Source organism: Hyla sarda, unplaced genomic scaffold, assembly GCF_029499605.1.
Source record: "Hyla sarda isolate aHylSar1 unplaced genomic scaffold, aHylSar1.hap1 scaffold_2448, whole genome shotgun sequence".
NCBI classification, from domain to species: domain Eukaryota; kingdom Metazoa; phylum Chordata; class Amphibia; order Anura; family Hylidae; genus Hyla; species Hyla sarda.
Window position 1 is genome coordinate 1 of NW_026609135.1, and position 25413 is coordinate 25413.

The window sequence follows — 25413 nt, forward strand, 5'->3', positions numbered from 1 at the left end:
CCCTACCCCTTAATTCCCTGGTTGAACTTGATGGACATATGTCTTTTTTCGACCGTACTAACTATGTAACTATGTAACATAACATGGGGGGGGGGGGGGGGGGGGGTCTCCTGGCTGTTACACAGGGGTAGTGTCCATTGCTGTACATTGACCATGCATTGCTTCTGTGGTATTGCAAAGGCAAAGACAAATGCTTCCAGCCATCCATTGCACTAATGGATTGGTCATCAGCTGGCTGTCTATGTCCCGCATCAATATAGACCAAGTACAGAGGGTTAGGCTATGCTAATTGTGCACCTACCTGATGCATCGAGAAGGTGCGAGGCCCTTGCTAAATTCTGTGCACAGACTTTTGAGATCTATACTTTAGACTGTATCTAAACCTGCTCCAACATGGACAGACATTCTGGCCTACTTTCAGCCGATGCGACTTGTCTGTCGCTGAACAGTCGCTTTTTATGTATTCAGCACCTATGTATAATGTCTGTAAAAATGCTCTAGAAGCTAAAGTCGCAGAAATGTCACACATATTTGGCCTGCAACTTTCTGTGCGACAAATTCAGACAGGAAAAATCAGTATAAATCCTTAGAAAATTATCCCCCAGTGTCTCCATCTGCTGGCGGTATTGAATAAGCATTGCTGCACTGATGGGGTATGCATTAGACGAAAAAAAAGAAGAAAAAGAAGAATAATACGCCCAGAAAAGAGGCGAAAAGGAGAAAAAACGTAAAAAAACGTGAAAAAAAAAGTAAGAGGAAGAGAAGGGAAAAAAAGGTGGAAATGGGTTTAAAAGTGATTTCGGCGGAGAAGAAATATATATATATATATATATATATATATATATATATATATATATATATATATATACGCGCACACACACACATATATATAAAACGTATTCTCCAGTTGAGATATTGCAGCCACTGCTGTGTCCAGGCCCTGGAGCCTTAGCACTGTGCTGTGATTGTCACTCAATACCACTGACATCACTAGGTGTAAACAACATCTCTCCTTTGCTGTGTATGTGACTATGGAGCTGTTTGGTGATGTCGTCTATTATGGCCTTCATAGAAGCAACAGGAGATTGTTTGCATCCATCTAGAACCCTCAGAACTACAGTGCTATGATGTCACTCACTTCCACAGGCCTTGCAGAGTGTAAACAACAACAACCCAGCTTTGTTGTGTATGTAACCATAGGGATTTTGTGATGTCACCTAGAACCTTCACAGCAGCGACAGCTTTATGAGGAGGCATCAGCACTGCTCTGCCTGACGCAGAACCATCACCGCCATAGGTTGTCAAATAACCCGGATTTAACCCACACAGGTAAGTCCAATGGGGTGCAGGCATGTCCTCTATGCTTACAGCTTCCCGTGGGTGTTGGTTTGATACCGTTTGGGGACAGCCAAGGAGGCATCTGCAGGCAACAAAGGTAGGTGTGTGCTTGTGTGTGTGTTTCCTATGCAGATCCTAAGCCCAGTGTCACATGCAAGTAGGAGGAGTAAGAAGGGTTCCTGGCAAATCCGGGTTATGGATTGCATTTAAAAAGGCCCCGTGGGAGTGCAATGGGCCCCTGTCTTGCTGCTTAGCAATAATGGTATGGGTTTAGGTTCTGCTGTGTGTACTTGGTGGTTGACTGGCCCCCCAGCCCAGAGTGTGCATGGAAAATTGTCTGGCAGCCTCCCTGACAGCAAGCAGTGATAGTGCCCATGAAGGGGACCTTGTTGGGGCCCGCCCCTTATCACGGTTATCGCTTCTCGGCCTTTTGGCTAAGAGACAAGTGTAGGTATCTGTTCTTATCAGTTTAATACTCTGATACGTCCCCCTATCTGGGGACCATATATTAAATGGATTTTTTGAGAACGGGGGCCGATTTCGAAGCTTGCTTCCGTCGCCCTATGCATTGACCCGATATGGCAGTATCTTCGGGTACAGTGCACCACCCCCTTACAGGGTTAAAAGAAAGATTCCTACTTTCATTGCTACCTGCTTGCTGGCTAGCCAGCTAGCCAGCCCTGTGGGCCTTGCCTGCTGCAGCCAAAAAACAAAAGGTGGTGCTGCTGCTGCTGCTTCTGCTGCTTCTGCTTCTGCTTGTGTCTGGGCCCCTGTTGGAGCGTCCAGGCACAGGACTTCTGCTGCTGCTGACTAAATGGCCCTCCTTAATTGGATCATTTGAGTAGCCAGCACACCTGTGCAGGTAGGGCATGACATGATAGGCAGCTGCCTTGATAGCGGGTGGGTGCTGAATGTTCCTAATTGACAAAATAAGATTAATGCTTATGAAGAAATATAAAATCTCATCCCTTCCCCAATATCGCGCCACACCCCTACCCCTTAATTCCCTGGTTGAACTTGATGGACATATGTCTTTTTTCGACCGTACTAACTATGTAACTATGTAACATAACATGGGGGGGGGGGGGGGGGGGTCTCCTGGCTGTTCACACAGGTGTGTCATTGCTGTACATTGACCATGCATTGCTTCTGTGGTATTGCAAAGGCAAAGACAAATGCTTCCAGCCATCCATTGCACTAATGGATTGGTCATCAGCTGGCTGTCTATGTCCCGCATCAATATAGACCAAAGTACAGAGGGTTAGGCTATGCTATTGTGCACCTACCTGATGCATCAGAAGGTGCGAGGCCCTTGCTAAATTCTGTGCACAGACTTTGAGATCTATACTTTAGACTGTATCTAAACCTGCTCCAACATGGACTGACATTCTGGCCTACTTTCAGCCGATGCGACTTGTCTGTCGCTGAACAGTCGCTTTTTATGTATTCAGCACCTATGTATAATGTTGTAAAAATGCTCTAGAAGCTAAAGTCGCAGAAATGTCACACATATTTGGCCTGCAACTTTCTGTGCGACAAATTCAGACAGGAAAAATCTGTATAAATCCTTAGAAAATTATCCCCCAGTGTCTCCATCTGCTGGCGGTATTGAATAAGCATTGCTGCACTGATGGGGTATGCATTAGACGAAAAAAAAGAAGAAAAAGAAGAATAATACGCCCAGAAAAGAGGCGAAAAGGAGAAAAACGTAAAAAAACGTGAAAAAAAAGTAAGAGGAAGAGAAGGGAAAAAAAGGTGGAAATGGGTTTAAAAGTGATTTCGGCGGAGAAATATATATATATATATATATATATATATATATATACGCGCACACACACACATATATATAAACGTATTCTCCGTTGAGATATTGCAGCCGCTGCTGTGTCCAGGCCCAGGAGCCTTAGCACTGTGCTGTGATGTCACTCAATACCACTGACATCACTAGGTGTAAACAACATCTCTCCTTTGCTGTGTATGTGACTATGGAGCTGTTTGGTGATGTCGTCTATTATGGCCTTCATAGAAGCAACAGGAGATTGTTGCATCCATCTAGAACCCTCAGAACTACAGTGCTATGATGTCACTCACTTCCACAGGCCTTGCAGAGTGTAAACAACAACAACCCAGCTTTGTTGTGTATGTAACCATAGGGATTTGTGATGTCACCTAGAACCTTCACAGCAGCGACAGCTTTATGAGGAGCATCAGCACTGCTCTGCCTGAGCAGAACCATCACCGCCATAGGTTGTCAAATAACCCGGATTTAACCCACACAGGTAAGTCCAATGGGGTGCAGGCATGTCCTCTATGCTTACAGCTTCCCGTGGGTGTTGGTTTGATACCGTTTGGGGACAGCCAAGGAGGCATCTGCAGGCAACAAAGGTAGGTGTGTGCTTGTGTGTGTGTTTCCTATGCAGATCCTAAGCCCAGTGTCACATGCAAGTAGGAGGAGTAAGAAGGGTTCCTGGCAAATCCGGGTTATGGATTGCATTTAAAAAGGCCCCGTGGGAGTGCAATGGGCCCCTGTCTTGCTGCTTAGCAATAATGGTATGGGTTTAGGTTCTGCTGTGTGTACTGGTGGTTGACTGCCCCCCAGCCCAGAGTGTGCATGGAAAATTGTCTGGCAGCCTCCCTGACAGCAAGCAGTGATAGTGCCCATGAAGGGGACCTTGTTGGGCCCGCCCCTTTCACGGTTATCGCTTCTCGGCCTTTTGGCTAAGATCAAGTGTAGTATCTGTTCTTATCAGTTTAATATCTGATACGTCCCCTATCTGGGGACCATATATTAAATGGATTTTTGAGAACGGGGGCCGATTTCGAAGCTTGCTTCCGTCGCCCTATGCATTGACCCGATATGGCAGTATCTTCGGGTACAGTGCACCACCCCCTTACAGGGTTAAAAAGAAAGATTCCTACTTTCATTGCTACCTGCTTGCTGGCTAGCCAGCTAGCCAGCCCTGTGGGCCTTGCTGCTGCAGCCAAAAAACAAAAGGTGGTGCTGCTGCTGCTGCTTCTGCTGCTTCTGCTTCTGCTTGTGTCTGGCCCCTGTTGGAGCGTCCAGGCACAGGACTTCTGCTGCTGCTGACTAAATGGCCTCCTTAATTGGATCATTTGAGTAGCCAGCACACCTGTGCAGGTAGGGCATGACATGATAGGCAGCTGCCTTGATAGCGGGTGGGTGCTGAATGTTCCTAATTGACAAAATAAGATTAATGCTTATGAAGAAATATAAAATCTCATCCCTTCCCCAATATCGCGCCACACCCCTACCCCTTAATTCCCTGGTTGAACTTGATGGACATATGTCTTTTTTCGACCGTACTAACTATGTAACTATGTAACATAACATGGGGGGGGGGGGGGGGGGGGGGTCTCCTGGCTGTTCACACAGGTGTGTCATTGCTGTACATTGACCATGCATTGCTTCTGTGGTATTGCAAAGGCAAAGACAAATGCTTCCAGCCATCCATTGCACTAATGGATTGGTCATCAGCTGGCTGTCTATGTCCCGCATCAATATAGACCAAAGTACAGAGGGTTAGGCTATGCTATTGTGCACCTACCTGATGCATCAGAAGGTGCGAGGCCCTTGCTAAATTCTGTGCACAGACTTTGAGATCTATACTTTAGACTGTATCTAAACCTGCTCCAACATGGACTGACATTCTGGCCTACTTTCAGCCGATGCGACTTGTCTGTCGCTGAACAGTCGCTTTTTATGTATTCAGCACCTATGTATAATGTTGTAAAAATGCTCTAGAAGCTAAAGTCGCAGAAATGTCACACATATTTGGCCTGCAACTTTCTGTGCGACAAATTCAGACAGGAAAAATCAGTATAAATCCTTAGAAAATTATCCCCCAGTGTCTCCATCTGCTGGCGGTATTGAATAAGCATTGCTGCACTGATGGGGTATGCATTAGACGAAAAAAAAGAAGAAAAAGAAGAATAATACGCCCAGAAAAGAGGCGAAAAGGAGAAAAACGTAAAAAAACGTGAAAAAAAAGTAAGAGGAAGAGAAGGGAAAAAAAGGTGGAAATGGGTTTAAAAGTGATTTCGGCGGAGAAATATATATATATATATATATATATATATATATATATATATATATATATATATATATATACGCGCACACACACACATATATATAAACGTATTCTCCGTTGAGATATTGCAGCCACTGCTGTGTCCAGGCCCAGGAGCCTTAGCACTGTGCTGTGATGTCACTCAATACCACTGACATCACTAGGTGTAAACAACATCTCTCCTTTGCTGTGTATGTGACTATGGAGCTGTTTGGTGATGTCGTCTATTATGGCCTTCATAGAAGCAACAGGAGATTGTTGCATCCATCTAGAACCCTCAGAACTACAGTGCTATGATGTCACTCACTTCCACAGGCCTTGCAGAGTGTAAACAACAACAACCCAGCTTTGTTGTGTATGTAACCATAGGGATTTGTGATGTCACCTAGAACCTTCACAGCAGCGACAGCTTTATGAGGAGCATCAGCACTGCTCTGCCTGAGCAGAACCATCACCGCCATAGGTTGTCAAATAACCCGGATTTAACCCACACAGGTAAGTCCAATGGGGTGCAGGCATGTCCTCTATGCTTACAGCTTCCCGTGGGTGTTGGTTTGATACCGTTTGGGGACAGCCAAGGAGGCATCTGCAGGCAACAAAGGTAGGTGTGTGCTTGTGTGTGTGTTTCCTATGCAGATCCTAAGCCCAGTGTCACATGCAAGTAGGAGGAGTAAGAAGGGTTCCTGGCAAATCCGGGTTATGGATTGCATTTAAAAAGGCCCCGTGGGAGTGCAATGGGCCCCTGTCTTGCTGCTTAGCAATAATGGTATGGGTTTAGGTTCTGCTGTGTGTACTGGTGGTTGACTGCCCCCCAGCCCAGAGTGTGCATGGAAAATTGTCTGGCAGCCTCCCTGACAGCAAGCAGTGATAGTGCCCATGAAGGGGACCTTGTTGGGCCCGCCCCTTTCACGGTTATCGCTTCTCGGCCTTTTGGCTAAGATCAAGTGTAGTATCTGTTCTTATCAGTTTAATATCTGATACGTCCCCTATCTGGGGACCATATATTAAATGGATTTTTGAGAACGGGGGCCGATTTCGAAGCTTGCTTCCGTCGCCCTATGCATTGACCCGATATGGCAGTATCTTCGGGTACAGTGCACCACCCCCTTACAGGGTTAAAAAGAAAGATTCCTACTTTCATTGCTACCTGCTTGCTGGCTAGCCAGCTAGCCAGCCCTGTGGGCCTTGCTGCTGCAGCCAAAAAACAAAAGGTGGTGCTGCTGCTGCTGCTTCTGCTGCTTCTGCTTCTGCTTGTGTCTGGCCCCTGTTGGAGCGTCCAGGCACAGGACTTCTGCTGCTGCTGACTAAATGGCCTCCTTAATTGGATCATTTGAGTAGCCAGCACACCTGTGCAGGTAGGGCATGACATGATAGGCAGCTGCCTTGATAGCGGGTGGGTGCTGAATGTTCCTAATTGACAAAATAAGATTAATGCTTATGAAGAAATATAAAATCTCATCCCTTCCCCAATATCGCGCCACACCCCTACCCCTTAATTCCCTGGTTGAACTTGATGGACATATGTCTTTTTTCGACCGTACTAACTATGTAACTATGTAACATAACATGGGGGGGGGGGGGGGGGGGTCTCCTGGCTGTTCACACAGGTGTGTCATTGCTGTACATTGACCATGCATTGCTTCTGTGGTATTGCAAAGGCAAAGACAAATGCTTCCAGCCATCCATTGCACTAATGGATTGGTCATCAGCTGGCTGTCTATGTCCCGCATCAATATAGACCAAAGTACAGAGGGTTAGGCTATGCTATTGTGCACCTACCTGATGCATCAGAAGGTGCGAGGCCCTTGCTAAATTCTGTGCACAGACTTTGAGATCTATACTTTAGACTGTATCTAAACCTGCTCCAACATGGACTGACATTCTGGCCTACTTTCAGCCGATGCGACTTGTCTGTCGCTGAACAGTCGCTTTTTATGTATTCAGCACCTATGTATAATGTTGTAAAAATGCTCTAGAAGCTAAAGTCGCAGAAATGTCACACATATTTGGCCTGCAACTTTCTGTGCGACAAATTCAGACAGGAAAAATCTGTATAAATCCTTAGAAAATTATCCCCCAGTGTCTCCATCTGCTGGCGGTATTGAATAAGCATTGCTGCACTGATGGGGTATGCATTAGACGAAAAAAAAGAAGAAAAAGAAGAATAATACGCCCAGAAAAGAGGCGAAAAGGAGAAAAACGTAAAAAAACGTGAAAAAAAAGTAAGAGGAAGAGAAGGGAAAAAAAGGTGGAAATGGGTTTAAAAGTGATTTCGGCGGAGAAATATATATATATATATATATATATATATATATACGCGCACACACACACATATATATAAACGTATTCTCCGTTGAGATATTGCAGCCGCTGCTGTGTCCAGGCCCAGGAGCCTTAGCACTGTGCTGTGATGTCACTCAATACCACTGACATCACTAGGTGTAAACAACATCTCTCCTTTGCTGTGTATGTGACTATGGAGCTGTTTGGTGATGTCGTCTATTATGGCCTTCATAGAAGCAACAGGAGATTGTTGCATCCATCTAGAACCCTCAGAACTACAGTGCTATGATGTCACTCACTTCCACAGGCCTTGCAGAGTGTAAACAACAACAACCCAGCTTTGTTGTGTATGTAACCATAGGGATTTGTGATGTCACCTAGAACCTTCACAGCAGCGACAGCTTTATGAGGAGCATCAGCACTGCTCTGCCTGAGCAGAACCATCACCGCCATAGGTTGTCAAATAACCCGGATTTAACCCACACAGGTAAGTCCAATGGGGTGCAGGCATGTCCTCTATGCTTACAGCTTCCCGTGGGTGTTGGTTTGATACCGTTTGGGGACAGCCAAGGAGGCATCTGCAGGCAACAAAGGTAGGTGTGTGCTTGTGTGTGTGTTTCCTATGCAGATCCTAAGCCCAGTGTCACATGCAAGTAGGAGGAGTAAGAAGGGTTCCTGGCAAATCCGGGTTATGGATTGCATTTAAAAAGGCCCCGTGGGAGTGCAATGGGCCCCTGTCTTGCTGCTTAGCAATAATGGTATGGGTTTAGGTTCTGCTGTGTGTACTGGTGGTTGACTGCCCCCCAGCCCAGAGTGTGCATGGAAAATTGTCTGGCAGCCTCCCTGACAGCAAGCAGTGATAGTGCCCATGAAGGGGACCTTGTTGGGCCCGCCCCTTTCACGGTTATCGCTTCTCGGCCTTTTGGCTAAGATCAAGTGTAGTATCTGTTCTTATCAGTTTTCATGCTGGTGGGGATGGGTGCTGCATGGAGGATGCAGGTGTACCAGGGCTTTCCGGGGCTGGTTCTGAGGAATCAGCTCGACGGCTGCCCCGATGTGACCTGTTCCCTCTGGGTCTCGCCATGAGGCTGAGAGGGTCTAGAGCCGAGGTACTTTTGTGCCTCGGGGAGTGGTGACCCCGAGGTGCCGAAACTCACTGGGAGAATAGACTCACTGAGTTGAAGCACGGGCACCATAATCTCTTCACCTTGTGGCACTCACCTCTTGATTCCCGGCCTTCTGGCTAGGATCAGAGAAATTTTTATAGATCCGGCCGGATGTCCGGGCAGTATATCTGCACACATTCACTTATTTATTTCTTTTTTGTTTCACTGTGTCACTTTTTGCGTGTTGTGTGTTCACAGGATTGGTCAGGATGCGGTAGCCCTTCTGGGTGTCCCTCCTGGCGGTCTAGGGGAGGTGTGTGTGGCCATTAGGTTCCGCACCTCCCTGCAAACACCCCGGGTACTCCTGCTTTGGCAGGGTACCTACCGTAATCGGCTCTGCGGGCAGATACCTTGGCTAACGCCAAGGGGGATGCCGGGAGCATTTGTGGTCCCCTAGTAGCTTCGGCGAAAAGGGACATCGAACCTGGAACCTCGCAGGTACCTTTTGGTCCGGAGGCGAAGGGTAAGGTTTGTTGGGGGGCCTCTCTCCTATCGGAGAAGGGCTTGCGATAGACCGCATCCTTTGTGCACGTTTTTTTAGTGTAACACGTTTGCACTTTTTCTTGCACTTTGGGTGAATCGAAAGTACGTTCCTCGGCTTTTAAAAAAAAAAAAAAAAAAAAAAAAAAAAAAAAATCTGTTCTTATCAGTTTAATATCTGATACGTCCCCTATCTGGGGACCATATATTAAATGGATTTTTGAGAACGGGGGCCGATTTCGAAGCTTGCTTCCGTCGCCCTATGCATTGACCCGATATGGCAGTATCTTCGGGTACAGTGCACCACCCCCTTACAGGGTTAAAAAGAAAGATTCCTACTTTCATTGCTACCTGCTTGCTGGCTAGCCAGCTAGCCAGCCCTGTGGGCCTTGCTGCTGCAGCCAAAAAACAAAAGGTGGTGCTGCTTCTGCTTCTGCTTGTGTCTGGCCCCTGTTGGAGCGTCCAGGCACAGGACTTCTGCTGCTGCTGACTAAATGGCCTCCTTAATTGGATCATTTGAGTAGCCAGCACACCTGTGCAGGTAGGGCATGACATGATAGGCAGCTGCCTTGATAGCGGGTGGGTGCTGAATGTTCCTAATTGACAAAATAAGATTAATGCTTATGAAGAAATATAAAATCTCATCCCTTCCCCAATATCGCGCCACACCCCTACCCCTTAATTCCCTGGTTGAACTTGATGGACATATGTCTTTTTTCGACCGTACTAACTATGTAACTATGTAACATAACATGGGGGGGGGTCTCCTGGCTGTTCACACAGGTGTGTCATTGCTGTACATTGACCATGCATTGCTTCTGTGGTATTGCAAAGGCAAAGACAAATGCTTCCAGCCATCCATTGCACTAATGGATTGGTCATCAGCTGGCTGTCTATGTCCCGCATCAATATAGACCAAAGTACAGAGGGTTAGGCTATGCTATTGTGCACCTACCTGATGCATCAGAAGGTGCGAGGCCCTTGCTAAATTCTGTGCACAGACTTTGAGATCTATACTTTAGACTGTATCTAAACCTGCTCCAACATGGACTGACATTCTGGCCTACTTTCAGCCGATGCGACTTGTCTGTCGCTGAACAGTCGCTTTTTATGTATTCAGCACCTATGTATAATGTTGTAAAAATGCTCTAGAAGCTAAAGTCGCAGAAATGTCACACATATTTGGCCTGCAACTTTCTGTGCGACAAATTCAGACAGGAAAAATCAGTATAAATCCTTAGAAAATTATCCCCCAGTGTCTCCATCTGCTGGCGGTATTGAATAAGCATTGCTGCACTGATGGGGTATGCATTAGACGAAAAAAAAGAAGAAAAAGAAGAATAATACGCCCAGAAAAGAGGAGAAAAGGAGAAAAACGTAAAAAAAACGTGAAAAAAAAGTAAGAGGAAGAGAAGGGAAAAAAAGGTGGAAATGGGTTTAAAAGTGATTTCGGCGGAGAAATATATATATATATATATATATATATATATATATATATATATACGCGCACACACACACATATATATAAACGTATTCTCCGTTGAGATATTGCAGCCGCTGCTGTGTCCAGGCCCAGGAGCCTTAGCACTGTGCTGTGATGTCACTCAATACCACTGACATCACTAGGTGTAAACAACATCTCTCCTTTGCTGTGTATGTGACTATGGAGCTGTTTGGTGATGTCGTCTATTATGGCCTTCATAGAAGCAACAGGAGATTGTTGCATCCATCTAGAACCCTCAGAACTACAGTGCTATGATGTCACTCACTTCCACAGGCCTTGCAGAGTGTAAACAACAACAACCCAGCTTTGTTGTGTATGTAACCATAGGGATTTGTGATGTCACCTAGAACCTTCACAGCAGCGACAGCTTTATGAGGAGCATCAGCACTGCTCTGCCTGAGCAGAACCATCACCGCCATAGGTTGTCAAATAACCCGGATTTAACCCACACAGGTAAGTCCAATGGGGTGCAGGCATGTCCTCTATGCTTACAGCTTCCCGTGGGTGTTGGTTTGATACCGTTTGGGGACAGCCAAGGAGGCATCTGCAGGCAACAAAGGTAGGTGTGTGCTTGTGTGTGTGTTTCCTATGCAGATCCTAAGCCCAGTGTCACATGCAAGTAGGAGGAGTAAGAAGGGTTCCTGGCAAATCCGGGTTATGGATTGCATTTAAAAAGGCCCCGTGGGAGTGCAATGGGCCCCTGTCTTGCTGCTTAGCAATAATGGTATGGGTTTAGGTTCTGCTGTGTGTACTGGTGGTTGACTGCCCCCCAGCCCAGAGTGTGCATGGAAAATTGTCTGGCAGCCTCCCTGACAGCAAGCAGTGATAGTGCCCATGAAGGGGACCTTGTTGGGCCCGCCCCTTTCACGGTTATCGCTTCTCGGCCTTTTGGCTAAGATCAAGTGTAGTATCTGTTCTTATCAGTTTAATATCTGATACGTCCCCTATCTGGGGACCATATATTAAATGGATTTTTGAGAACGGGGGCCGATTTCGAAGCTTGCTTCCGTCGCCCTATGCATTGACCCGATATGGCAGTATCTTCGGGTACAGTGCACCACCCCCTTACAGGGTTAAAAAGAAAGATTCCTACTTTCATTGCTACCTGCTTGCTGGCTAGCCAGCTAGCCAGCCCTGTGGGCCTTGCTGCTGCAGCCAAAAAACAAAAGGTGGTGCTGCTGCTGCTGCTTCTGCTGCTTCTGCTTCTGCTTGTGTCTGGCCCCTGTTGGAGCGTCCAGGCACAGGACTTCTGCTGCTGCTGACTAAATGGCCTCCTTAATTGGATCATTTGAGTAGCCAGCACACCTGTGCAGGTAGGGCATGACATGATAGGCAGCTGCCTTGATAGCGGGTGGGTGCTGAATGTTCCTAATTGACAAAATAAGATTAATGCTTATGAAGAAATATAAAATCTCATCCCTTCCCCAATATCGCGCCACACCCCTACCCCTTAATTCCCTGGTTGAACTTGATGGACATATGTCTTTTTTCGACCGTACTAACTATGTAACTATGTAACATAACATGGGGGGGGGGGGGGGGGTCTCCTGGCTGTTCACACAGGTGTGTCATTGCTGTACATTGACCATGCATTGCTTCTGTGGTATTGCAAAGGCAAAGACAAATGCTTCCAGCCATCCATTGCACTAATGGATTGGTCATCAGCTGGCTGTCTATGTCCCGCATCAATATAGACCAAAGTACAGAGGGTTAGGCTATGCTATTGTGCACCTACCTGATGCATCAGAAGGTGCGAGGCCCTTGCTAAATTCTGTGCACAGACTTTGAGATCTATACTTTAGACTGTATCTAAACCTGCTCCAACATGGACTGACATTCTGGCCTACTTTCAGCCGATGCGACTTGTCTGTCGCTGAACAGTCGCTTTTTATGTATTCAGCACCTATGTATAATGTTGTAAAAATGCTCTAGAAGCTAAAGTCGCAGAAATGTCACACATATTTGGCCTGCAACTTTCTGTGCGACAAATTCAGACAGGAAAAATCAGTATAAATCCTTAGAAAATTATCCCCCAGTGTCTCCATCTGCTGGCGGTATTGAATAAGCATTGCTGCACTGATGGGGTATGCATTAGACGAAAAAAAAGAAGAAAAAGAAGAATAATACGCCCAGAAAAGAGGCGAAAAGGAGAAAAACGTAAAAAAACGTGAAAAAAAAGTAAGAGGAAGAGAAGGGAAAAAAAGGTGGAAATGGGTTTAAAAGTGATTTCGGCGGAGAAATATATATATATATATATATATATATATATATATATATATATATACGCGCACACACACACATATATATAAACGTATTCTCCGTTGAGATATTGCAGCCGCTGCTGTGTCCAGGCCCAGGAGCCTTAGCACTGTGCTGTGATGTCACTCAATACCACTGACATCACTAGGTGTAAACAACATCTCTCCTTTGCTGTGTATGTGACTATGGAGCTGTTTGGTGATGTCGTCTATTATGGCCTTCATAGAAGCAACAGGAGATTGTTGCATCCATCTAGAACCCTCAGAACTACAGTGCTATGATGTCACTCACTTCCACAGGCCTTGCAGAGTGTAAACAACAACAACCCAGCTTTGTTGTGTATGTAACCATAGGGATTTGTGATGTCACCTAGAACCTTCACAGCAGCGACAGCTTTATGAGGAGCATCAGCACTGCTCTGCCTGAGCAGAACCATCACCGCCATAGGTTGTCAAATAACCCGGATTTAACCCACACAGGTAAGTCCAATGGGGTGCAGGCATGTCCTCTATGCTTACAGCTTCCCGTGGGTGTTGGTTTGATACCGTTTGGGGACAGCCAAGGAGGCATCTGCAGGCAACAAAGGTAGGTGTGTGCTTGTGTGTGTGTTTCCTATGCAGATCCTAAGCCCAGTGTCACATGCAAGTAGGAGGAGTAAGAAGGGTTCCTGGCAAATCCGGGTTATGGATTGCATTTAAAAAGGCCCCGTGGGAGTGCAATGGGCCCCTGTCTTGCTGCTTAGCAATAATGGTATGGGTTTAGGTTCTGCTGTGTGTACTGGTGGTTGACTGCCCCCCAGCCCAGAGTGTGCATGGAAAATTGTCTGGCAGCCTCCCTGACAGCAAGCAGTGATAGTGCCCATGAAGGGGACCTTGTTGGGCCCGCCCCTTTCACGGTTATCGCTTCTCGGCCTTTTGGCTAAGATCAAGTGTAGTATCTGTTCTTATCAGTTTAATATCTGATACGTCCCCTATCTGGGGACCATATATTAAATGGATTTTTGAGAACGGGGGCCGATTTCGAAGCTTGCTTCCGTCGCCCTATGCATTGACCCGATATGGCAGTATCTTCGGGTACAGTGCACCACCCCCTTACAGGGTTAAAAAGAAAGATTCCTACTTTCATTGCTACCTGCTTGCTGGCTAGCCAGCTAGCCAGCCCTGTGGGCCTTGCTGCTGCAGCCAAAAAACAAAAGGTGGTGCTGCTGCTGCTGCTTCTGCTGCTTCTGCTTCTGCTTGTGTCTGGCCCCTGTTGGAGCGTCCAGGCACAGGACTTCTGCTGCTGCTGACTAAATGGCCTCCTTAATTGGATCATTTGAGTAGCCAGCACACCTGTGCAGGTAGGGCATGACATGATAGGCAGCTGCCTTGATAGCGGGTGGGTGCTGAATGTTCCTAATTGACAAAATAAGATTAATGCTTATGAAGAAATATAAAATCTCATCCCTTCCCCAATATCGCACCACACCCCTACCCCTTAATTCCCTGGTTGAACTTGATGGACATATGTCTTTTTTCGACCGTACTAACTATGTAACTATGTAACATAACATGGGGGGGGGGGGGGGGGTCTCCTGGCTGTTCACACAGGTGTGTCATTGCTGTACATTGACCATGCATTGCTTCTGTGGTATTGCAAAGGCAAAGACAAATGCTTCCAGCCATCCATTGCACTAATGGATTGGTCATCAGCTGGCTGTCTATGTCCCGCATCAATATAGACCAAAGTACAGAGGGTTAGGCTATGCTATTGTGCACCTACCTGATGCATCAGAAGGTGCGAGGCCCTTGCTAAATTCTGTGCACAGACTTTGAGATCTATACTTTAGACTGTATCTAAACCTGCTCCAACATGGACTGACATTCTGGCCTACTTTCAGCCGATGCGACTTGTCTGTCGCTGAACAGTCGCTTTTTATGTATTCAGCACCTATGTATAATGTTGTAAAAATGCTCTAGAAGCTAAAGTCGCAGAAATGTCACACATATTTGGCCTGCAACTTTCTGTGCGACAAATTCAGACAGGAAAAATCAGTATAAATCCTTAGAAAATTATCCCCCAGTGTTTCCATCTGCTGGCGGTATTGAATAAGCATTGCTGCACTGATGGGGTATGCATTAGACGAAAAAAAAGAAGAAAAAGAAGAATAATACGCCCAGAAAAGAGGCGAAAAGGAGAAAAACGTAAAAAAACGTGAAAAAAAAGTAAGAGGAAGAGAAGGGAAAAAAAGGTGGAAATGGGTTTAAAAGTGATTTCGGCGGAGAAATATATATATATATATATATATATATATATATATATATATATACGCGCACACACACACATATATATAAACGTATTCTCCGTTGAGATATTGCAGCCGCTGCTGTGTCCAGGCCCAGGAGCCTTAGCACTGTGCTGTGATGTCACTCAATACCACTGACATCACTAGGTGTAAACAACATCTCTCCTTTGCTGTGTATGTGACTATGGAGCTGTTTGGTGATGTCGTCTATTATGGCCTTCATAGAAGCAACAGGAGATTGTTGCATCCATCTAGAACCCTCAGAACTACAGTGCTATGATGTCACTCACTTCCACAGGCCTTGCAGAGTGTAAACAACAACAACCCAGCTTTGTTGTGTATGTAACCATAGGGATTTGTGATGTCACCTAGAACCTTCACAGCAGCGACAGCTTTATGAGGAGCATCAGCACTGCTCTGCCTGAGCAGAACCATCACCGCCATAGGTTGTCAAATAACCCGGATTTAACCCACACAGGTAAGTCCAATGGGGTGCAGGCATGTCCTCTATGCTTACAGCTTCCCGTGGGTGTTGGTTTGATACCGTTTGGGGACAGCCAAGGAGGCATCTGCAGGCAACAAAGGTAGGTGTGTGCTTGTGTGTGTGTTTCCTATGCAGATCCTAAGCCCAGTGTCACATGCAAGTAGGAGGAGTAAGAAGGGTTCCTGGCAAATCCGGGTTATGGATTGCATTTAAAAAGGCCCCGTGGGAGTGCAATGGGCCCCTGTCTTGCTGCTTAGCAATAATGGTATGGGTTTAGGTTCTGCTGTGTGTACTGGTGGTTGACTGCCCCCCAGCCCAGAGTGTGCATGGAAAATTGTCTGGCAGCCTCCCTGACAGCAAGCAGTGATAGTGCCCATGAAGGGGACCTTGTTGGGCCCGCCCCTTTCACGGTTATCGCTTCTCGGCCTTTTGGCTAAGATCAAGTGTAGTATCTGTTCTTATCAGTTTAATATCTGATACGTCCCCTATCTGGGGACCATATATTAAATGGATTTTTGAGAACGGGGGCCGATTTCGAAGCTTGCTTCCGTCGCCCTATGCATTGACCCGATATGGCAGTATCTTCGGGTACAGTGCACCACCCCCTTACAGGGTTAAAAAGAAAGATTCCTACTTTCATTGCTACCTGCTTGCTGGCTAGCCAGCTAGCAAGCCCTGTGGGCCTTGCTGCTGCAGCCAAAAAACAAAAGGTGGTGCTGCTGCTGCTGCTTCTGCTGCTTCTGCTTCTGCTTGTGTCTGGCCCCTGTTGGAGCGTCCAGGCACAGGACTTCTGCTGCTGCTGACTAAATGGCCTCCTTAATTGGATCATTTGAGTAGCCAGCACACCTGTGCAGGTAGGGCATGACATGATAGGCAGCTGCCTTGATAGCGGGTGGGTGCTGAATGTTCCTAATTGACAAAATAAGATTAATGCTTATGAAGAAATATAAAATCTCATCCCTTCCCCAATATCGCGCCACACCCCTACCCCTTAATTCCCTGGTTGAACTTGATGGACATATGTCTTTTTTCGACCGTACTAACTATGTAACTATGTAACATAACATGGGGGGGGGGGGGGGTCTCCTGGCTGTTCACACAGGTGTGTCATTGCTGTACATTGACCATGCATTGCTTCTGTGGTATTGCAAAGGCAAAGACAAATGCTTCCAGCCATCCATTGCACTAATGGATTGGTCATCAGCTGGCTGTCTATGTCCCGCATCAATATAGACCAAAGTACAGAGGGTTAGGCTATGCTATTGTGCACCTACCTGATGCATCAGAAGGTGCGAGGCCCTTGCTAAATTCTGTGCACAGACTTTGAGATCTATACTTTAGACTGTATCTAAACCTGCTCCAACATGGACTGACATTCTGGCCTACTTTCAGCCGATGCGACTTGTCTGTCGCTGAACAGTCGCTTTTTATGTATTCAGCACCTATGTATAATGTTGTAAAAATGCTCTAGAAGCTAAAGTCGCAGAAATGTCACACATATTTGGCCTGCAACTTTCTGTGCGACAAATTCAGACAGGAAAAATCAGTATAAATCCTTAGAAAATTATCCCCCAGTGTCTCCATCTGCTGGCGGTATTGAATAAGCATTGCTGCACTGATGGGGTATGCATTAGACGAAAAAAAAAGAAGAAAAAGAAGAATAATACGCCCAGAAAAGAGGCGAAAAGGAGAAAAACGTAAAAAAACGTGAAAAAAAAGTAAGAGGAAGAGAAGGGAAAAAAAGGTGGAAATGGGTTTAAAAGTGATTTCGGCGGAGAAATATATATATATATATATATATATATATATATATATATATATATATATACGCGCACACACACACATATATATAAACGTATTCTCCGTTGAGATATTGCAGCCGCTGCTGTGTCCAGGCCCAGGAGCCTTAGCACTGTGCTGTGATGTCACTCAATACCACTGACATCACTAGGTGTAAACAACATCTCTCCTTTGCTGTGTATGTGACTATAGAGCTGTTTGGTGATGTCGTCTATTATGGCCTTCATAGAAGCAACAGGAGATTGTTGCATCCATCTAGAACCCTCAGAACTACAGTGCTATGATGTCACTCACTTCCACAGGCCTTGCAGAGTGTAAACAACAACAACCCAGCTTTGTTGTGTATGTAACCATAGGGATTTGTGATGTCACCTAGAACCTTCACAGCAGCGACAGCTTTATGAGGAGCATCAGCACTGCTCTGCCTGAGCAGAACCATCACCGCCATAGGTTGTCAAATAACCCGGATTTAACCCACACAGGTAAGTCCAATGGGGTGCAGGCATGTCCTCTATGCTTACAGCTTCCCGTGGGTGTTGGTTTGATACCGTTTGGGGACAGCCAAGGAGGCATCTGCAGGCAACAAAGGTAGGTGTGTGCTTGTGTGTGTGTTTCCTATGCAGATCCTAAGCCCAGTGTCACATGCAAGTAGGAGGAGTAAGAAGGGTTCCTGGCAAATCCGGGTTATGGATTGCATTTAAAAAGGCCCCGTGGGAGTGCAATGGGCCCCTGTCTTGCTGCTTAGCAATAATGGTATGGGTTTAGGTTCTGCTGTGTGTACTGGTGGTTGACTGCCCCCCAGCCCAGAGTGTGCATGGAAAATTGTCTGGCAGCCTCCCTGACAGCAAGCAGTGATAGTGCCCATGAAGGGGACCTTGTTGGGCCCGCCCCTTTCACGGTTATCGCTTCTCGGCCTTTTGGCTAAGATCAAGTGTAGTATCTGTTCTTATCAGTTTAATATCTGATACGTCCCCTATCTGGGGACCATATATTAAATGGATTTTTGAGAACGGGGGCCGATTTCGAAGCTTGCTTCCGTCGCCCTATGCATTGACCCGATATGGCAGTATCTTCGGGTACAGTGCACCACCCCCTTACAGGGTTAAAAAGAAAGATTCCTACTTTCATTGCTACCTGCTTGCTGGCTAGCCAGCTAGCCAGCCCTGTGGGCCTTGCTGCTGCAGCCAAAAAACAAAAGGTGGTGCTGCTGCTGCTGCTTCTGCTGCTTCTGCTTCTGCTTGTGTCTGGCCCCTGTTGGAGCGTCCAGGCACAGGACTTCTGCTGCTGCTGACTAAATGGCCTCCTTAATTGGATCATTTGAGTAGCCAGCACACCTGTGCAGGTAGGGGATGACATGATAGGCAGCTGCCTTGATAGCGGGTGGGTGCTGAATGTTCCTAATTGACAAAATAAGATTAATGCTTATGAAGAAATATAAAATCTCATCCCTTCCCCAATATCGCGCCACACCCCTACCCCTTAATTCCCTGGTTGAACTTGATGGACATATGTCTTTTTTCGACCGTACTAACCATGTAACTATGTAACATAACATGGGGGGGGGGGGGGGGGTCTCCTGGCTGTTCACACAGGTGTGTCATTGCTGTACATTGACCATGCATTGCTTCTGTGGTATTGCAAAGGCAAAGACAAATGCTTCCAGCCATCCATTGCACTAATGGATTGGTCATCAGCTGGCTGTCTATGTCCCGCATCAATATAGACCAAAGTACAGAGGGTTAGGCTATGCTATTGTGCACCTACCTGATGCATCAGAAGGTGCGAGGCCCTTGCTAAATTCTGTGCACAGACTTTGAGATCTATACTTTAGACTGTATCTAAACCTGCTCCAACATGGACTGACATTCTGGCCTACTTTCAGCCGATGCGACTTGTCTGTCGCTGAACAGTTGCTTTTTATGTATTCAGCACCTATGTATAATGTTGTAAAAATGCTCTAGAAGCTAAAGTCGCAGAAATGTCACACATATTTGGCCTGCAACTTTCTGTGCGACAAATTCAGACAGGAAAAATCAGTATAAATCCTTAGAAAATTATCCCCCAGTGTCTCCATCTGCTGGCGGTATTGAATAAGCATTGCTGCACTGATGGGGTATGCATTAGACGAAAAAAAAGAAGAAAAAGAAGAATAATACGCCCAGAAAAGAGGCGAAAAGGAGAAAAACGTAAAAAAACGTGAAAAAAAAGTAAGAGGAAGAGAAGGGAAAAAAAGGTGGAAATGGGTTTAAAAGTGATTTCGGCGGAGAAATATATATATATATATATATATATATATATATATATATACGCGCACACACACACATATATATAAACGTATTCTCCGTTGAGATATTGCAGCCGCTGCTGTGTCCAGGCCCAGGAGCCTTAGCACTGTGCTGTGATGTCACTCAATACCACTGACATCACTAGGTGTAAACAACATCTCTCCTTTGCTGTGTATGTGACTATGGAGCTGTTTGGTGATGTCGTCTATTATGGCCTTCATAGAAGCAACAGGAGATTGTTGCATCCATCTAGAACCCTCAGAACTACAGTGCTATGATGTCACTCACTTCCACAGGCCTTGCAGAGTGTAAACAACAACAACCCAGCTTTGTTGTGTATGTAACCATAGGGATTTGTGATGTCACCTAGAACCTTCACAGCAGCGACAGCTTTATGAGGAGCATCAGCACTGCTCTGCCTGAGCAGAACCATCACCGCCATAGGTTGTCAAATAACCCGGATTTAACCCACACAGGTAAGTCCAATGGGGTGCAGGCATGTCCTCTATGCTTACAGCTTCCCGTGGGTGTTGGTTTGATACCGTTTGGGGACAGCCAAGGAGGCATCTGCAGGCAACAAAGGTAGGTGTGTGCTTGTGTGTGTGTTTCCTATGCAGATCCTAAGCCCAGTGTCACATGCAAGTAGGAGGAGTAAGAAGGGTTCCTGGCAAATCCGGGTTATGGATTGCATTTAAAAAGGCCCCGTGGGAGTGCAATGGGCCCCTGTCTTGCTGCTTAGCAATAATGGTATGGGTTTAGGTTCTGCTGTGTGTACTGGTGGTTGACTGCCCCCCAGCCCAGAGTGTGCATGGAAAATTGTCTGGCAGCCTCCCTGACAGCAAGCAGTGATAGTGCCCATGAAGGGGACCTTGTTGGGCCCGCCCCTTTCACGGTTATCGCTTCTCGGCCTTTTGGCTAAGATCAAGTGTAGTATCTGTTCTTATCAGTTTAATATCTGATACGTCCCCTATCTGGGGACCATATATTAAATGGATTTTTGAGAACGGGGGCCGATTTCGAAGCTTGCTTCCGTCGCCCTATGCATTGACCCGATATGGCAGTATCTTCGGGTACAGTGCACCACCCCCTTACAGGGTTAAAAAGAAAGATTCCTACTTTCATTGCTACCTGCTTGCTGGCTAGCCAGCTAGCCAGCCCTGTGGGCCTTGCTGCTGCAGCCAAAAAACAAAAGGTGGTGCTGCTGCTGCTGCTTCTGCTGCTTCTGCTTCTGCTTGTGTCTGGCCCCTGTTGGAGCGTCCAGGCACAGGACTTCTGCTGCTGCTGACTAAATGGCCTCCTTAATTGGATCATTTGAGTAGCCAGCACACCTGTGCAGGTAGGGCATGACATGATAGGCAGCTGCCTTGATAGCGGGTGGGTGCTGAATGTTCCTAATTGACAAAATAAGATTAATGCTTATGAAGAAATATAAAATCTCATCCCTTCCCCAATATCGCGCCACACCCCTACCCCTTAATTCCCTGGTTGAACTTGATGGACATATGTCTTTTTTCGACCGTACTAACTATGTAACTATGTAACATAACATGGGGGGGGGGGGGGGGGTCTCCTGGCTGTTCACACAGGTGTGTCATTGCTGTACATTGACCATGCATTGCTTCTGTGGTATTGCAAAGGCAAAGACAAATGCTTCCAGCCATCCATTGCACTAATGGATTGGTCATCAGCTGGCTGTCTATGTCCCGCATCAATATAGACCAAAGTACAGAGGGTTAGGCTATGCTATTGTGCACCTACCTGATGCATCAGAAGGTGCGAGGCCCTTGCTAAATTCTGTGCACAGACTTTGAGATCTATACTTTAGACTGTATCTAAACCTGCTCCAACATGGACTGACATTCTGGCCTACTTTCAGCCGATGCGACTTGTCTGTCGCTGAACAGTCGCTTTTTATGTATTCAGCACCTATGTATAATGTTGTAAAAATGCTCTAGAAGCTAAAGTCGCAGAAATGTCACACATATTTGGCCTGCAACTTTCTGTGCGACAAATTCAGACAGGAAAAATCAGTATAAATCCTTAGAAAATTACCCCCCAGTGTCTCCATCTGCTGGCGGTATTGAATAAGCATTGCTGCACTGATGGGGTATGCATTAGACGAAAAAAAAGAAGAAAAAGAAGAATAATACGCCCAGAAAAGAGGCGAAAAGGAGAAAAACGTAAAAAAACGTGAAAAAAAAGTAAGAGGAAGAGAAGGGAAAAAAAGGTGGAAATGGGTTTAAAAGTGATTTCGGCGGAGAAATATATATATATATATATATATATATATATATATACGCGCACACACACACATATATATAAACGTATTCTCCGTTGAGATATTGCAGCCGCTGCTGTGTCCAGGCCCAGGAGCCTTAGCACTGTGCTGTGATGTCACTCAATACCACTGACATCACTAGGTGTAAACAACATCTCTCCTTTGCTGTGTATGTGACTATGGAGCTGTTTGGTGATGTCGTCTATTATGGCCTTCATAGAAGCAACAGGAGATTGTTGCATCCATCTAGAACCCTCAGAACTACAGTGCTATGATGTCACTCACTTCCACAGGCCTTGCAGAGTGTAAACAACAACAACCCAGCTTTGTTGTGTATGTAACCATAGGGATTTGTGATGTCACCTAGAACCTTCACAGCAGCGACAGCTTTATGAGGAGCATCAGCACTGCTCTGCCTGAGCAGAACCATCACCGCCATAGGTTGTCAAATAACCCGGATTTAACCCACACAGGTAAGTCCAATGGGGTGCAGGCATGTCCTCTATGCTTACAGCTTCCCGTGGGTGTTGGTTTGATACCGTTTGGGGACAGCCAAGGAGGCATCTGCAGGCAACAAAGGTAGGTGTGTGCTTGTGTGTGTGTTTCCTATGCAGATCCTAAGCCCAGTGTCACATGCAAGTAGGAGGAGTAAGAAGGGTTCCTGGCAAATCCGGGTTATGGATTGCATTTAAAAAGGCCCCGTGGGAGTGCAATGGGCCCCTGTCTTGCTGCTTAGCAATAATGGTATGGGTTTAGGTTCTGCTGTGTGTACTGGTGGTTGACTGCCCCCCAGCCCAGAGTGTGCATGGAAAATTGTCTGGCAGCCTCCCTGACAGCAAGCAGTGATAGTGCCCATGAAGGGGACCTTGTTGGGCCCGCCCCTTTCACGGTTATCGCTTCTCGGCCTTTTGGCTAAGATCAAGTGTAGTATCTGTTCTTATCAGTTTAATATCTGATACGTCCCCTATCTGGGGACCATATATTAAATGGATTTTTGAGAACGGGGGCCGATTTCGAAGCTTGCTTCCGTCGCCCTATGCATTGACCCGATATGGCAGTATCTTCGGGTACAGTGCACCACCCCCTTACAGGGTTAAAAAGAAAGATTCCTACTTTCATTGCTACCTGCTTGCTGGCTAGCCAGCTAGCCAGCCCTGTGGGCCTTGCTGCTGCAGCCAAAAAACAAAAGGTGGTGCTGCTGCTGCTGCTTCTGCTGCTTCTGCTTGTGTCTGGCCCCTGTTGGAGCGTCCAGGCACAGGACTTCTGCTGCTGCTGACTAAATGGCCTCCTTAATTGGATCATTTGAGTAGCCAGCACACCTGTGCAGGTAGGGCATGACATGATAGGCAGCTGCCTTGATAGCGGGTGGGTGCTGAATGTTCCTAATTGACAAAATAAGATTAATGCTTATGAAGAAATATAAAATCTCATCCCTTCCCCAATATCGCGCCACACCCCTACCCCTTAATTCCCTGGTTGAACTTGATGGACATATGTCTTTTTTCGACCGTACTAACTATGTAACTATGTAACATAACATGGGGGGGGGGGGGGGGGGGTCTCCTGGCTGTTCACACAGGTGTGTCATTGCTGTACATTGACCATGCATTGCTTCTGTGGTATTGCAAAGGCAAAGACAAATGCTTCCAGCCATCCATTGCACTAATGGATTGGTCATCAGCTGGCTGTCTATGTCCCGCATCAATATAGACCAAAGTACAGAGGGTTAGGCTATGCTATTGTGCACCTACCTGATGCATCAGAAGGTGCGAGGCCCTTGCTAAATTCTGTGCACAGACTTTGAGATCTATACTTTAGACTGTATCTAAACCTGCTCCAACATGGACTGACATTCTGGCCTACTTTCAGCCGATGCGACTTGTCTGTCGCTGAACAGTCGCTTTTTATGTATTCAGCACCTATGTATAATGTTGTAAAAATGCTCTAGAAGCTAAAGTCGCAGAAATGTCACACATATTTGGCCTGCAACTTTCTGTGCGACAAATTCAGACAGGAAAAATCAGTATAAATCCTTAGAAAATTATCCCCCAGTGTCTCCATCTGCTGGCGGTATTGAATAAGCATTGCTGCACTGATGGGGTATGCATTAGACGAAAAAAAAGAAGAAAAAGAAGAATAATACGCCCAGAAAAGAGGCGAAAAGGAGAAAAACGTAAAAAAACGTGAAAAAAAAGTAAGAGGAAGAGAAGGGAAAAAAAGGTGGAAATGGGTTTAAAAGTGATTTCGGCGGAGAAATATATATATATATATATATATATATATATATATATATATATATATATATACGCGCACACACACACATATATATAAACGTATTCTCCGTTGAGATATTGCAGCCGCTGCTGTGTCCAGGCCCAGGAGCCTTAGCACTGTGCTGTGATGTCACTCAATACCACTGACATCACTAGGTGTAAACAACATCTCTCCTTTGCTGTGTATGTGACTATGGAGCTGTTTGGTGATGTCGTCTATTATGGCCTTCATAGAAGCAACAGGAGATTGTTGCATCCATCTAGAACCCTCAGAACTACAGTGCTATGATGTCACTCACTTCCACAGGCCTTGCAGAGTGTAAACAACAACAACCCAGCTTTGTTGTGTATGTAACCATAGGGATTTGTGATGTCACCTAGAACCTTCACAGCAGCGACAGCTTTATGAGGAGCATCAGCACTGCTCTGCCTGAGCAGAACCATCACCGCCATAGGTTGTCAAATAACCCGGATTTAACCCACACAGGTAAGTCCAATGGGGTGCAGGCATGTCCTCTATGCTTACAGCTTCCCGTGGGTGTTGGTTTGATACCGTTTGGGGACAGCCAAGGAGGCATCTGCAGGCAACAAAGGTAGGTGTGTGCTTGTGTGTGTGTTTCCTATGCAGATCCTAAGCCCAGTGTCACATGCAAGTAGGAGGAGTAAGAAGGGTTCCTGGCAAATCCGGGTTATGGATTGCATTTAAAAAGGCCCCGTGGGAGTGCAATGGGCCCCTGTCTTGCTGCTTAGCAATAATGGTATGGGTTTAGGTTCTGCTGTGTGTACTGGTGGTTGACTGCCCCCCAGCCCAGAGTGTGCATGGAAAATTGTCTGGCAGCCTCCCTGACAGCAAGCAGTGATAGTGCCCATGAAGGGGACCTTGTTGGGCCC

General features: G+C 46.2%; 10 non-coding genes and 1 pseudogene across 10 annotated transcripts; all 11 read left to right on the forward strand.

Annotated features, from left to right (window-relative positions):
• The first annotated feature begins 1752 nt into the window (after positions 1-1752).
• Positions 1753-1948, forward strand: LOC130323282 (U2 spliceosomal RNA). Its single transcript, XR_008868628.1, has one exon. It is a non-coding gene; the product is annotated as a U2 spliceosomal RNA (small nuclear RNA).
• A 2088-nt stretch (positions 1949-4036) lies between these two features.
• On the forward strand, positions 4037-4227 carry LOC130323273 (U2 spliceosomal RNA). Its single transcript, XR_008868620.1, has one exon. It is a non-coding gene; the product is annotated as a U2 spliceosomal RNA (small nuclear RNA).
• A 2113-nt stretch (positions 4228-6340) lies between these two features.
• LOC130323285 (U2 spliceosomal RNA) lies at positions 6341-6531 on the forward strand. Its single transcript, XR_008868630.1, has one exon. It is a non-coding gene; the product is annotated as a U2 spliceosomal RNA (small nuclear RNA).
• Positions 6532-8615: 2084 nt separating this feature from the next.
• Positions 8616-8775, forward strand: LOC130323288 (U2 spliceosomal RNA; annotated as a pseudogene).
• Positions 8776-9469: 694 nt separating this feature from the next.
• Positions 9470-9664, forward strand: LOC130323283 (U2 spliceosomal RNA). The gene has a single exon (XR_008868629.1). It is a non-coding gene; the product is annotated as a U2 spliceosomal RNA (small nuclear RNA).
• A 2067-nt stretch (positions 9665-11731) lies between these two features.
• On the forward strand, positions 11732-11922 carry LOC130323291 (U2 spliceosomal RNA). The gene has a single exon (XR_008868632.1). It is a non-coding gene; the product is annotated as a U2 spliceosomal RNA (small nuclear RNA).
• Positions 11923-14016: 2094 nt separating this feature from the next.
• LOC130323292 (U2 spliceosomal RNA) lies at positions 14017-14207 on the forward strand. The gene has a single exon (XR_008868633.1). It is a non-coding gene; the product is annotated as a U2 spliceosomal RNA (small nuclear RNA).
• Positions 14208-16299: 2092 nt separating this feature from the next.
• On the forward strand, positions 16300-16490 carry LOC130323293 (U2 spliceosomal RNA). The gene has a single exon (XR_008868634.1). It is a non-coding gene; the product is annotated as a U2 spliceosomal RNA (small nuclear RNA).
• A 2097-nt stretch (positions 16491-18587) lies between these two features.
• Positions 18588-18778, forward strand: LOC130323274 (U2 spliceosomal RNA). Its single transcript, XR_008868621.1, has one exon. It is a non-coding gene; the product is annotated as a U2 spliceosomal RNA (small nuclear RNA).
• A 2088-nt stretch (positions 18779-20866) lies between these two features.
• LOC130323275 (U2 spliceosomal RNA) lies at positions 20867-21057 on the forward strand. The gene has a single exon (XR_008868622.1). It is a non-coding gene; the product is annotated as a U2 spliceosomal RNA (small nuclear RNA).
• A 2084-nt stretch (positions 21058-23141) lies between these two features.
• LOC130323277 (U2 spliceosomal RNA) lies at positions 23142-23332 on the forward strand. Its single transcript, XR_008868623.1, has one exon. It is a non-coding gene; the product is annotated as a U2 spliceosomal RNA (small nuclear RNA).
• Positions 23333-25413: the final 2081 nt, after the last annotated feature.